Source organism: Chiloscyllium plagiosum, unplaced genomic scaffold (assembly GCF_037043375.1).
Source record: "Chiloscyllium plagiosum isolate Xiang-an unplaced genomic scaffold, Cpla_swu_hap1 HiC_scaffold_27, whole genome shotgun sequence".
NCBI classification, from domain to species: domain Eukaryota; kingdom Metazoa; phylum Chordata; class Chondrichthyes; order Orectolobiformes; family Hemiscylliidae; genus Chiloscyllium; species Chiloscyllium plagiosum.
In genome coordinates, this window is record NW_028270165.1 from 42,300,802 (window position 1) to 42,313,716 (window position 12,915).

Genomic DNA, 12,915 nt, shown 5'->3' on the forward strand with positions numbered 1-12,915 from the left:
GCTTCCAAACAAGCCGATTGGTCTGTAACCTGGTGTTGTGTGATTTTTAACTTCGTACACATTAGTCCAACACGGGCACCTCCCGATCATGACAAATAATAAGCGTCCAAATGCGAATACGAGAGAAAAATGCCGAAGATAATTTATTTTGCTGATTTTTTTTTCCCTGTGCCTCGACATTTTATTTATTTTGCATTTTGTTTGGCTGCTCAACGTTTCTGTCTTTTCCCCTGGATAGAGGTATTCCAAAACTAGAGGGTAAAGGTTTAGGGTGTGGGGGAAAGATTTTAAAAGATCTAAAAGACTAGGGCGAGAACATTCACCCCTTACTGGGCGAAAGTGAGGACTGCAGATGTTGGAGATTAGGGTCGAGATTGTGGAGCTGGAAAGGCACAGCAGGTCAGGCAGCATCCGAGGGGCAGGAGACTCGACGTTTCGGGCAAAACCCTTCGTCAGGAAATAGCCATTGGGAACTGCAGGGCTGTGGCGTAAACGAGTGAGTCTAAGTGGGATGCTGTTGGGAAGGTCGGTGTGAATGGCCTGTTGGGATGATATGGTTCCACTGCCTTAGCCACGCGTATTTTGAGAAATGTGGGAGGAGTGGGTTCCAGTTCGTGGGACACTGACACCAGTCCTGGAGAAGGTGGCATTTGTGCTGTCTCTCTCTTCACATTCTGCCCCCTGTCCATTTTCTCCCCATCCACTGCCCCCTGCCCATTCTCTCTCCTCACACTGCACCCTCTATTATCTCCCCCAACCCTCTGAACCCCTGTCCATTTCCCTCCCTTCTCCACCACCATCAGCGATCCTCTCACCGCCCCCGACCCCCACAATCGTCCTTTCTCGTGCCTCAGCCCTCTTTGATCGCTGTATGAAGTCTTTCTCAGGGAAGAGAGAGAATGGATGGTGATGACTTTACCTGGGAAACACGGCATGTGAGAAATAGCTGATTTTTAAAATTGAGAATAACTGAAACCATATATTCAGAAACGTCTTTAAAGTCGGGAAGAATGTTTTTTTTTCAAAAAAAAACTGCACAAATCTTTCTGAAACTTGCATTGATGTTTGTGCAGTTAGGCCACAACAAAGGACAGGCTGTCAGGAGTGAATGAGTGAATAAAAGACAAGTCCAACCTTGCTCTCGAGGAGAAGGTGAAAAATGCAGATGCTGGAGATCAGAGTCGAGAGTGTGGTGTTGGAAAAGCACAGGTCCGGCAGCATCCAAGGAGCAGGAGAATCGACGTTTCGTGCATAAGCACTTGGCACTCGGCCATCGCTCCTTCAATCCCCCTGTGATGGCGCGTGAACTCACTGGTGCCTCCGCAGGTGCGAGGAGCAGGTGAATCCCTTCCGGCACATGCAGCAGGTGAACGGCCTCTCTCCAGGTGGACCCGCTGGTGGGTCAGCAGTGCAGCTGACTGAGTGAAACCCCTCCCGTACCTGGGGCACTTGAATGGCTTCTCTCACTTGTGGACTCACTCATGCGTCTGCAGATGGCTGATCCGACTGAAGCCCTTCCTACACACTGAGCAGGTGAATGGCCTCTCCCGGTGTGAATGCGTCTGTGGGTTTCCAGCAGGGATGGGGAAGGGAATCCATTCCCACAGACCCCACATTTCCAAGGTTTCCCCTTTGGAGGGAGCTTTCCTTGTGTTGCTCTGGGATTGAAATTACAAACAGAACGGGTACATAGCCTTTCCCACCTTGAGGGGTGAGACTTTGATTCCTCCAAGCTGAGTAAATGGTTTGAAGCACTTTTCACAGTCAGCGCACTGAATCTCCCTCACTCGGTGTCTCAGTATTCTCCCTGCCACAGGACTGTCCAAAATCTCTCAAACAAACAAAAGCAAACATGCCTTCTTGATTGGAATGGCTGCTGATATTCAAGTCCCAATTAATCAAGTGGCTCTGTCAGAAGTTGATGTATCATTTGCTATAACATGTGTCATTTGCTGGTAGAGGGAGGTGCCTCTACCACCCCTGTTGGCACCGCGTTCCAAACGCCCACCACCCTCTGTATGAAGTAAAACGCATTTTCACTTTGAGTAAGTGCTGCCCTTGCCGCGTTCATTGTAACGGGAGCCCTGCCCCATCCCTAATTCAGGCAGTCAGATCTCGTTAAACGAAGCTGCTTTTTGAGAGTATCGACTGGCCGTTTTTGCACAAGGCAGTGTAAGAAACAAGGGCTCGCCTGAGGTTTGAACCCGGGATCTCTCGCATGCCCACGCACGAGAAAGCCCAAAGCGAGAATCACACCCCTCGACCAACGATTCACAGGCCACGGGCAGTCTACATTTTTTGAGCAATGTGCCAATCCCTTAAATGCTGCTCAGTTCCTTGAGAATCTAACCTTTTAGTTGTGAACATGAGGAAAGGAGCAATCCTTTTCTAGGGTGCAAACTGTATACGTGCCAAACTGAGGGAATACGCAAGCAAAATAGCTTTAAGAGAGATAGAAAGTATTTGAGCACCTTTGGAGTGTCTGCTCCATGCCTGGATTCACTCCGGTTGCTACAAGTGAACAGTGTTTCACCCACCCCGACCTCCCCTTCCCCCTCGCTGCTGGAGGATGGTATATGGAAAGGGGGAGACATTGCTTGGCTCCTAGATGTTGCCCAGAGGGAGGGAGTTTCACTCTGAAACTGACAGGGCTGCATCCGCATTGTGACGTCAACAATGGAGGGCTGGCCGGACAGCTGCCCTGCAGTTGAGGCACGTGTGGAGGGGAGGACACTTTGCAAATCCCACTCTCCTCCAAGTCAATGCAGTTTGACTTCAAGCAAAGCAAGGGGTTTAAATATACTTTAGAAAACCTCCTTTGTGCCGTGGGAAAACTCCGGCCGCGGGAAATGCAGTGTTACAGATTCATAGTAACAGAAGCAGGAGTAGACCATTTGGTCGAGCCTGCTCCGTCATTCATTAAGATCACAGCTCCACCAACCTGCACTATCCCGACTACCCTTAATTCCCCTACCATGCAAAAACCCATCCAACTGTGTCTTCAATATACTTCATGAAGCTGTCTCAACTGCTCTCTTGGGCAGAGAATCCCATGGAGTCTCACAGAGTGACACAGATGTACAGCACGGAAACAGACCCTTCGGTCCAACTCATCCATGCAGCCCAGATATCCTAACCTAATCTAGTCCCATTTGCCAGCACTTGGCCCAAATTCCCATAAAACCTTCCTACCCTCCAACCTCCAACCCTGGCAACATCCTTGTAAATCTTTTCTGCACCTTTTCTAGTTTCACAACATCTTTCCGATAGGAAGCAGACCAAAATTACATGCAATATTCCAAACGTGGCCTGACCAATGTTCTGTACAGTGGCAACATGAGCTCCCAACATCTATCCTCGATGCTCTGACCAACAAAGGAAAGCACACCAAACGCCTTCTTTACTATCCAATCTGCCTGCGTTTCTACTTTTAAGGAACTGTCAACCTGAACTCCAAGGTCTCTTTGTTCAGCAACACTTCCAAGGAACTTACCATTAAGTGTAAAAGTCCTGCTCTGATTTGTTTTTCCAAAATGCAGCACCTCATATTTATCTACATTAACCTCCATCTGCCACTCCTCAGCCCATTGGCCCATCTGATCAAGGTCCCGTTGTGATCTGAGGTAACCTTCTTTGCTGTCCACTACACCTCCAATTTTGGTGTTATCTACAAACTTGCTAACTATACCTCCTCCGTTTACATACAAATCATTTATATAAATGACAAAAAGTAGCGGACCCAGCATCAATCCTTGTGATACACCATTGGTCACAGGCCTTCAGTCTGAAAAGCAACCCTCCTTCACCACCCTCTGTCTTCTGCCTTCTAGCCAGTTCTGTATCCAAATGGCGAGTTGACCCTGCATGCCATGAGATTAAACCTTGCTCACCAGTCTCCCGTGAGGAACCTTGATGAACGCCTTCCTGAAGTCCAGAGAGATCACGTCCATCGCTCTGCCCTAATCAATCCACTTTGTTACTTCTTCAAAAAACTCAATCATGTTCATGAGACATGATTTCCCAAGCATAAAGCCATGCTGACTATCCCTAATCAATTCTTGCCTTTCCAAATGCATGTAAATCCTGTCTCTTAGGATTCTCTCCAAAAACTTGCCCATCACGGATGTCAGGTTCACTGGTCTATAGTTCCCTGGCTTTTCCTTACCACCTTTATTAAATAGTGGCACCACATTAGCCACCTTCTAGCCTTCCGGCACCTCACCTGTGACTATTAATGATACAAATATCTCAGTAAGAGGCCCAGCAATCACTTCCCCAGTTTCCCATAGAGTTCTAGGGTACTCCTGATCAAGTCCTTGGTATTTATCCACTTTTATGCATATCAAGATATCCAGCAATTTCTCATCTGTAATATGGGCATTTTTTCAACATGTCACCATGTAGATTAGATTAGATTAGATTACAGTGTGAAAACAGGCCCTTCGGCCCAACAAGTCCACACCGACCCGCCGAAGCGAAACCCACCCCTACCCCTACATTTTGCCCCTTACCTAACACTACAGGCAATTTAGTATGGCCAATTCACCTGACCCTGCACATCTTTGGACTGTGGGAGGAAACCGGAGCACCCGGAGGAAACCCACGCAGACACGGGGAGAATGTGCAAACTCCACACAGTTAGTCGCCTGAGGCGGGAATTGAACCCGGGTCTCTGGCGCTGTGAGGCAGCAGTGCTAACCACTGTGCCACCGTGCCGCCCACAAATGTACTTTCTCACATTCTATATCTTCCATGCCCTTTTCCACAGTAAACACTGATGCACAATATCCGTTCAGTATCTCACCCCCGCCCCCCATCTACTGCAGCTCCACACAAAGGCCGCCTTGCTGATCTTTGAGGGGCCCTATTCTCTCCCTTGTTATCCTTTTGTCCTTAATGTATTTATAAAAACCCTTTGGGTTATCCATGACTCTATTTGCCAAAGCTATCTCATGTCCCCTTTTTGCCCTCATGATTTCCCTCTTAAGTACGCTCGTACTGCCTTTATACTCTAAGGATTCACTCGATCTCTCTGCCGATACCTGATATATACATCCTTCTTTATCTTAACCAAAATCTCATTTTCTCTAGTCATCCAGCATTCCCTACACCTACCAACCTTTCCTTTCACCCGAACAGGAATATACTCTGCATCAGACAATCACCTGATGAAGGAGCGTCGCTCCGAAAGCTAGTGTGCTTCCAAGTAAACCTATTGGACTATACCCTGGTGTGGTGTGATTTTTTAACTTTGTACACCCCAGTCCAACACCGGCATCTCCGAATCAGGAATATACTTTGTCTGGACTCTTGTAATCTCATGTTTGAAGGCTTCCCATTTTCCAGCAGTCCTTTAACCTGCGAACATCTGCTCCCAATCAGCTTTTGAAAGATCTTGCCTAATACCTGAATCTTCCTCCAATTTAGAACTTCAACTTTTAGATCTGACATTATTTTCAATCACTATTCTAATGTTAATAGAATTATGGTTGCTGGCCCTTGGGTTTTGCACCTTCGCCAGTATGTACAACCACATTGTGAATTAGAAAATGTCCTTGTACACACTTAACAAATTCCTCTATTTAGCAGATAGGTAAATGGGCAGGAGTTATACCTTGGGTCCACTCTTCCTTCATTTCCATCAACCCTAACCCCATTCCTACCCCAATAGTACAACGGCACTTTCCCCTGCAACTGCCGAATGTGTGACACCAGCCCATTTACCTGCTCCCTTCTCACTATCCAATGGCCCAAACTTACCTTCCAGGTGAAGCGGCACTTTACCTGCACTTCCCACAATCCAGTCTACTGCATTTGCTGCTCACAATGTGGTCTCATCTACAATGGGGAAAACGAAGCTTAAACTGGGTGACTGCTGCACGGAACATCTACGTTCTGCCTGCAAAAATGACCCTGAGCTTCCAGTTGCCTGCCAATTCCACACCCCACCCTGTTCCCTGGCCAACATCTCTGTCTCAGGTTTGCTGTAGTGTCCCAGCGAAGCTCAGCACCAGCAGAACGAAAAGCACCGAATATTACACTTGGGGACCAGTCATCCCTCCGGTCCCAATATCGAATTCAATAATTCTTGGGCCTGAACTCCATAGTATCCTTGTCCCTTCCACACACACCAAACCTTGTTATCACATAGTCTGTCATTACACACTGGAAATGTGTTGCTGGAAAAGCGCAGCAGGTCAGGCAGCATCCAGGGAACAGGAGAATCGACGTTTCGGGCATAAGCCATTCCTGAAGAAGGGCTTATGCCCGAAACGTCGATTCTCCTGTTCCCTGGATGCTGCCTGACCTGCTGCGCTTTTCCAGCAACACATTTCCAGCTCTGATCTCCAGCATTTGCAGACCTCACTTTCTCCTGTCATTACACACTACCTATTCTTAGACACAAACAGTCTCCATTCACCCTCCCACGCAGATCGTTATCAACTCATTTTCCTGTCCAATAATTCTTCCCTCGCTTTGGGCTCCGTCCTGATCTATCATTAACTGCATCCGCCTTCCTCCCACAATATCTCCTGCATATAAACCAACGTTTTCCCAATCACCATCAGTTCTGTGGAAGGGTCACCGGCAACTCCTGTTTTTTGTTCCTGATATACAGCATCCACAGTTCTTTTAGCTTTTTATTGAGGTAGAGTTGGAAATTGTTTCGAGAGACAGAAGGAGAGGAGGGAGAGACAGAACAGACATGAACTGTTGATCTCCGTGTTACTCATAACGTAAAATCATTGCAGTGCGAGTGCGATCCCTACCTTTAAGCATGAATAGAGGTCGCGGGCCGTCCGTGAGTTTGTGGCGCAACGGTAGCGCGTCTGACTCCAGATCAGAAGGTTGCGTGTTCGAATCACGTCAGGCTCACTGACGTCAACTTCTTCCCTTTCAAATCAAGAAAGGAGTACGTTTACTCCGGATATCTGCTGAGCCGAATCTTCTTTGCGGAAACTTTCGGTTAGACGTGAAGCTTTGCTGTCAGTTTGATTTGTGAACACTGTGTCAGGGAGGTGGTGTCCCCATTGTTTGGGTAAATGCTCAGCTCCCCCCAGTTCATCACAGGATTTAAACACAGCCGCCTCCCTCTGGGCTGCCGCTTCGTTCAGTTGGTTCAGCCCGATGTGAATAACATAATACCAATATTTTTACAATATAATCCAGAGACTCCCAGCTTTATGTTTCAATCTATCAGGAGAGTGACAGCGAGTTCAGATAGAAATGTTTCCCACCAACAGCAAATCCTTTCCTCTCACTGAACACAGTTAAAATTATCTTTATTCAACAGAAGGAGCGGAAACTCTAGTCCGACGGCCCCTCTCCACATTAACGGTGAGCCTGAATTTTATAAACGGTGTCAGTAAAATCCAGTGGCGGACACTGATTTGGTTCAATCGAATTTTTTGCCAAGAGTAATTCACCGAGAGGATGCTGCTGTGTGAAACAGCGTGGGGAATTACTGCAGGGCCTCCTGCACATGGAACACACCGCAACTGATGTGTTTCACCTTCACCAGTTTATTCCTAACTTGGAGAAGAGAGGTTTGATGATTCGGATCATAGCAGCCAGACAGAGGACAGGAGAAGAGCACTCAGACCTTCACAAGCTTGTCACCACAGCTGGGTCATCGGGGCCCGTGTATCAGTATGGGATAGTGAGCTGCATCTACTGACTGGAAGCACAGCAAATTGGAGTGCTGGTGGGACTATCACACAGGAGAAAACGGCTTCGACCTATCAACTGGAGTGGCTCCCAATGCGCAACTCCGCTCAACTCAACTGAATAACTGTAAACAAATTACTCAGTGATTCAAAGGAATACTCGGTTTTGAATCTGCATTGTGTTATGTACCTTCGAGAATGATGTAAAAACACCTTCATTGCTGTGATGGAGTATCCTGGTGGGCAGAATATATCCGTTGTCAAATTTCCTACGTTCTGTTGGTCCAACTCCGATTTCACTCAGAATCACAAAATGTGTGACAGCACAGACTGAGGCTACGCAGCCCACCTTAGCTCTGCTGGTTCAACACAATATGTAAATAAGTCTCTCATTCTGTCGCTCCCTGTAAATCTGCACATTGTTACATTGAACATGCCCACCGAATTCCCTTTTGTGTCCATTGAATCTGCCTCTTTGTCACTGTCAGACAGCGACTTACTGACCCCACTCCCTGTGCGAAAACGGTCTTCCTAATGTCACTTTTACTTATTTTCCTAATGACTTTAAATCTCTGCCAAATCATTCCCCATCCTTTCAGGCCTGGGAGCATTTTCACTGCATTATTTCCTCTGTTAAAACCCTCATGACGTGGAAAACTTCAATCAGACCAGTTTTCAACCCTCTGTTCTCCAAAGAGAGCTGCCCCAAATTTTCCAATCTCCCTTCATTGCTGACATTCGTCAGGACGGCACCATTCACGTTAACCTGTTCAGCGCTGCCTGCAATCACTTCACTTCCCCGCTTCTTGAAGTATCACCTTCAGAATTGAGCGTAATACAGGTGGAGGCTTCATTCAGACTCGGATTGCGCGGGTGAAAAATCTGCAATACTTGTTTTCACTTTGAACAAGTGTTTCCCTTCGCCGTGTTCACTGCAATGGCAGCTCTGCGCCGTCCCTAATTCAGGCAGTCCGATCTTATTTAACAAAGCGGCTTTTTGAGAAAATGCATCGGCCATTTTTGCTCAGGTCAATTTAGGAATGATGGTTCGCCTGGAATTGGAACCCGGGAACTCTCACACGGCTGCATATGCTCGAAGACCCAAAGCTAGAATCATAACCCAGATTAACGAGCCACCAGCCATGGGTGCAGCCACCTCCTGAAGCAGCTGAGACTTGCTCAGTACGAAATACATTGTGCATTGCTCCCAGAATTGCAAGTAGGGAAGAGTTTCAAGAACATCTGCTTCTCAATCTGTCTCCTTGCTCCCAGGACGCTGCTGTTTGTCCCGTCCCCAGGGACTGGGCTCTCTCCACTGGTGGATAATTGAACCATTTCGTTTCTACTTGCAAGCGGTGCTGGTGGAAGGCAGAGCCCATTCACTCTTCTGCTCTCTCGCACTATTATGTGAGGCAGGATAAGTCAGTTACAGTCATGCGAAGGAAATGGGCAACTTTGAACTTGTTCCAAAGGCCCTGTTAACGGAGAGATAGAAAGATGCTGTGCTGTCGGGACAGAGAGAAATGGACACCAGAGACTCTTCCCTCAGGTAAATTGATATGAGTAGATTTTTGTGCAGCCTGCTTGGTGTTCAGAATTTGTCTTGACACAGCAATCCTGCAGAAAGTCTTTTATTACACGGCTGTTGGTTTCTTTACTGCAGGAAATGGACTAAAACAGCAAGTCATGTGTTTCAACTTCACCGGTTCATTGCCATCTGAGAGAAGAGGTTTCACACGAGATCAGGACACACCGACAGAGAACAGGACAAGACAACTCAGAGCTCCACAAGGGTGCCAGCGCAACTGTGTAAATTTGACTTGTGTATCGATGCGATATATTGAGATCAGATACCCGAAGTTTTGGGAAGCAAACGACATGGCAAGGAAAAGAACAGAGCGCCGTTATAGACATTTAGACACTCAGGAAGTCGTTTGAAAAGCAAGATGCGGAACGGAGTACCATCGCAAAGGAAAGTCGCTCAAGGAGACACTGAACAATAGCAGAGGAGGGTTTCGATTCATCGACTTCTGGGGCGCTTCCCACGGGTCCCTTCAACCTTTCGTCTGGCGCGTGGCATGCACGTTCGACCCCCTGATGTCAACCTCTCCACTGCTGTTGCCTTATAGGCTGTTGTGCAGACGTATGGAGGCTGTGTAAATATAAACTCTTTCTAACTTCCCACATTCTGTTGGTCGAACTGTGATTTCACTCTGAATCATGTGCCATAGCGCAGACAGACGCCATGCGGCCCACCTTCGCTCTGCTGGGTCGACACAGTAAGTAAACATGGGTCACTATTTGTATCATTCTCTTGCCTTCTCCATGTAATTCTGCACATTGTTACTTTAAACATGACCACCGGATTCCCGTTTGCGTCTAATAAATCTGCCTCTTTGTCAGTGTCAGTTAGGAATTTACTGACCCCAACCACCACTCCCTGTACGAAAGCGTTCTCCCTAATGTCACTTTTGGTTCTTTTCTTCATGACTTTAAAACACTGCCGAATCGTTGCCGATCCTTTCAGGCGTGGGAGCATTTTGACTACATTACTTTCTTTGTCTCGACTTCGCATGACTTGGAAAGCTTCAATCGGGCCAGATTTCAAACTTCTGTTCTCCGAAGAGAGCTGTCCCAAATTTCCAATCGACCCTCATCGCTGACATCCCTCAAACACCGCACCACTCACATCAACCTATTCAACGCTCTCTCCAATCATTTCACTTCGCTGCTTTCTGTCCCATTGGTCCTCCAGGGAGCCCAACCTCGTTTAACGAAGGTGCTTTTTGAGAAAATTAAATAGGCACTTTTGCACAAATCATGAAACGCGGGCTCGTCCGGGATTTGAACCCGGGATGTCTCGCAAATCTGTGTTGAAGCAGACCCAAAGCGAGAATCATACCCCTAGACCAACGAGCCACAAAGACAGAGCGCCTGTTACCCGCTCTACCTCTTGAACCAGCTGAGTCTTGCTCAGAGTGAAATACAGTTGACATTGACCAGGCTGGGGCTATTTTCTCTGGAACGTCGGAGGCTGAAGGGTGACTTTATGGAGGTTTACAAAATTATGACGGGCATGGATAGGATAAATAGGCAAAGTCTTTTCCCTGGGGTCGGGGAGTCAAGAACTGGAGGGCATAGATTTAGGGTGAGAGGGGAAAGATATAAAAGAGACCTAAGGGGCAACTTTTTCACGCAGAGGGTGGTGCGTGCATGGAATGAGCTGCCAGAGAAAGTGGCGGAGGCTGGTACAATTGCTACATTTAACAGGCGTTTGGATGGATATATGAATAGGAAGCGTTTGGAGGGATATGGGCCGGGTTCTGGCAGGTGGGACTAGATTGGGGTGGGATATCTGGTCGGCATGGACGGGTTGGACCGAAGGGTCTGTTTCCATGCTGTACATCTCTATGACTCTATGAACAGCTGCTTCTCATTCTCTCTCTCAGCTGCCGTTTGCCCGTCCCCAGGAACCGGGCCCTCTCTACTGGCAGAAAATTAAACTGTTTTCTTTCTAAACTTTTCTCTGACACTGGAGTGACCAGTGACAAGCATTGCCCTCCTCAACATAGGGTACAGAGAACAGCAGAAGACCCCGCAGACCTCCACGAGTGTGTCATCTCAACTGTGCACATTGGGCCTGTGCATCAATGTGAAATATTTACGTCGAAGTTTTTTGGGAAGCAGATGAGAAGGCAAGGTGCAGAACAGAGCGCTGTTATACCGGAAAGCTGCTAAAGACGACGTTGAATGAATAGAAGAGAATGGTTTCTCTTTTGGGTTATGGTCCCAACACGCACGCGTTGTGCCATTCTCCCGCATTGCTCGGCAGTTTTTCCAGAGAAGTATTCAGCTTTTCATCTGGCGTGTGGCAGGCACGTTTGAGAATGACATCAAACGATCTTCACTGCTGTCGTGGCATATGCTGTTGTACAGACATATCGTCGATGTGCAAAAATAAACTCTGTATAAATTCCCACATTCTGTTTTTCGAACTGTGATTTCGCTCAGAATCACTAATTATCAAAACTCGCAATATTTAAACTTTAACAAAGTGTTCATAGAAATGATTAGTGAACACCTTTGAAATTCTTCCAAACTTACCTGGGGAATTTCGCTTTGAGGGGTCTTGAACTTTAAGTGGAAGGAAGGGAAGTTTGCCTCGAGGCTGTTTAATGTGGAGATGTGTTCTCCATGTAAACTGGTCGTAGTTGACCATCCCAGTGCTTCCCGATGCAGGGCTGCCTGACCCCCAGGGAGGTTTACTTGTAGCAACTGGAGTGAACCCAGAGAGGGAGCAGATTCTGCAAAGGTGCTCAAATACTTTCTATCTCTCTTTTAGGTATTTTCCTTGTGTATTCCCTCAGTTTGGCACGTGTGCAGTTTGCACCCTGGAGAATGATTGCTTTTTTGCTCATGTTCACAATTAAAAGTGTAGTTTCTCATGGAACTGAGCCGCATTGAAAGGATTAGCATATTGATTGATATATATATGTACACGTATTTAGTTCAAGATTAGATTAGATTAGATTAGAATGATGTTTTACTCTAAACACACCTAAGCCTATCTGGCTGCATGAGGGATTTCAGGTTTCTGTGTGCTGGGTATTATGTGATCAGCAGGCATCTGGCAAACTACAGGAACTGCCACAAATGTTATGTTCATTAACTGTACTGACAGTGATCACTAATTTTGTGATTGATTTTTGCAGGAAGTCGTGCCGAAAGAAATCTGAAAAGAAATGATACATCAACTTCTGACAGAGCCACTTGATTCTTTGGGACTTGAATATCAGCAGCCATTCACAGCTGGGAGAGGCCATTCACCTGCTCGGTGTGCAGGAAGGGCTTCAGTCGGATCAGCCATCTGGAGACGCACGAGTGGGTCCACAAGGGAGAGAAGCCATTCACGTGCCCCATGAACGGGAGGGGGGTTCACTCAGTCAGCTGCACTGCTGACCCACCAGTGGGTCCACACCGGAGAGAGGCCGTTCACCTGCTGTCAGTGCCGGGAGTGCGTCACCTGCTCCTCCCACCTGCGGAGGCACCAGCGCGTTCACGTGCCATCGCAGGAGGATGGAAGGAGCGATGGCCGAGCGCCGCTAACAACCCAACTCTGGGGACTCTCAGGTTCGAATCCCGTCGCGGCAGATGGCAGAATCGGGATTCGGTCAGTAGTCTGGACTTCAGAATCGAAGGATGAAACCATTTTCAGAGGGCAAAAACCCATCTGATTCACTCATGTCCT

General features: G+C 47.4%; 2 non-coding genes across 2 annotated transcripts; one reads left to right on the forward strand and one right to left on the reverse strand.

The window, feature by feature from the left end:
• The first annotated feature begins 6,804 nt into the window (after positions 1-6,804).
• Positions 6,805-6,876, forward strand: trnaw-cca (transfer RNA tryptophan (anticodon CCA)). The gene has a single exon. It is a non-coding gene; the product is annotated as a tRNA-Trp (tRNA).
• Positions 6,877-10,496: 3,620 nt separating this feature from the next.
• Positions 10,497-10,586, reverse strand: trnap-ugg (transfer RNA proline (anticodon UGG)). The gene is given in 2 exon segments: positions 10,497-10,532; positions 10,551-10,586. It is a non-coding gene; the product is annotated as a tRNA-Pro (tRNA).
• Between the last annotated feature and the right edge of the window lie 2,329 nt (positions 10,587-12,915).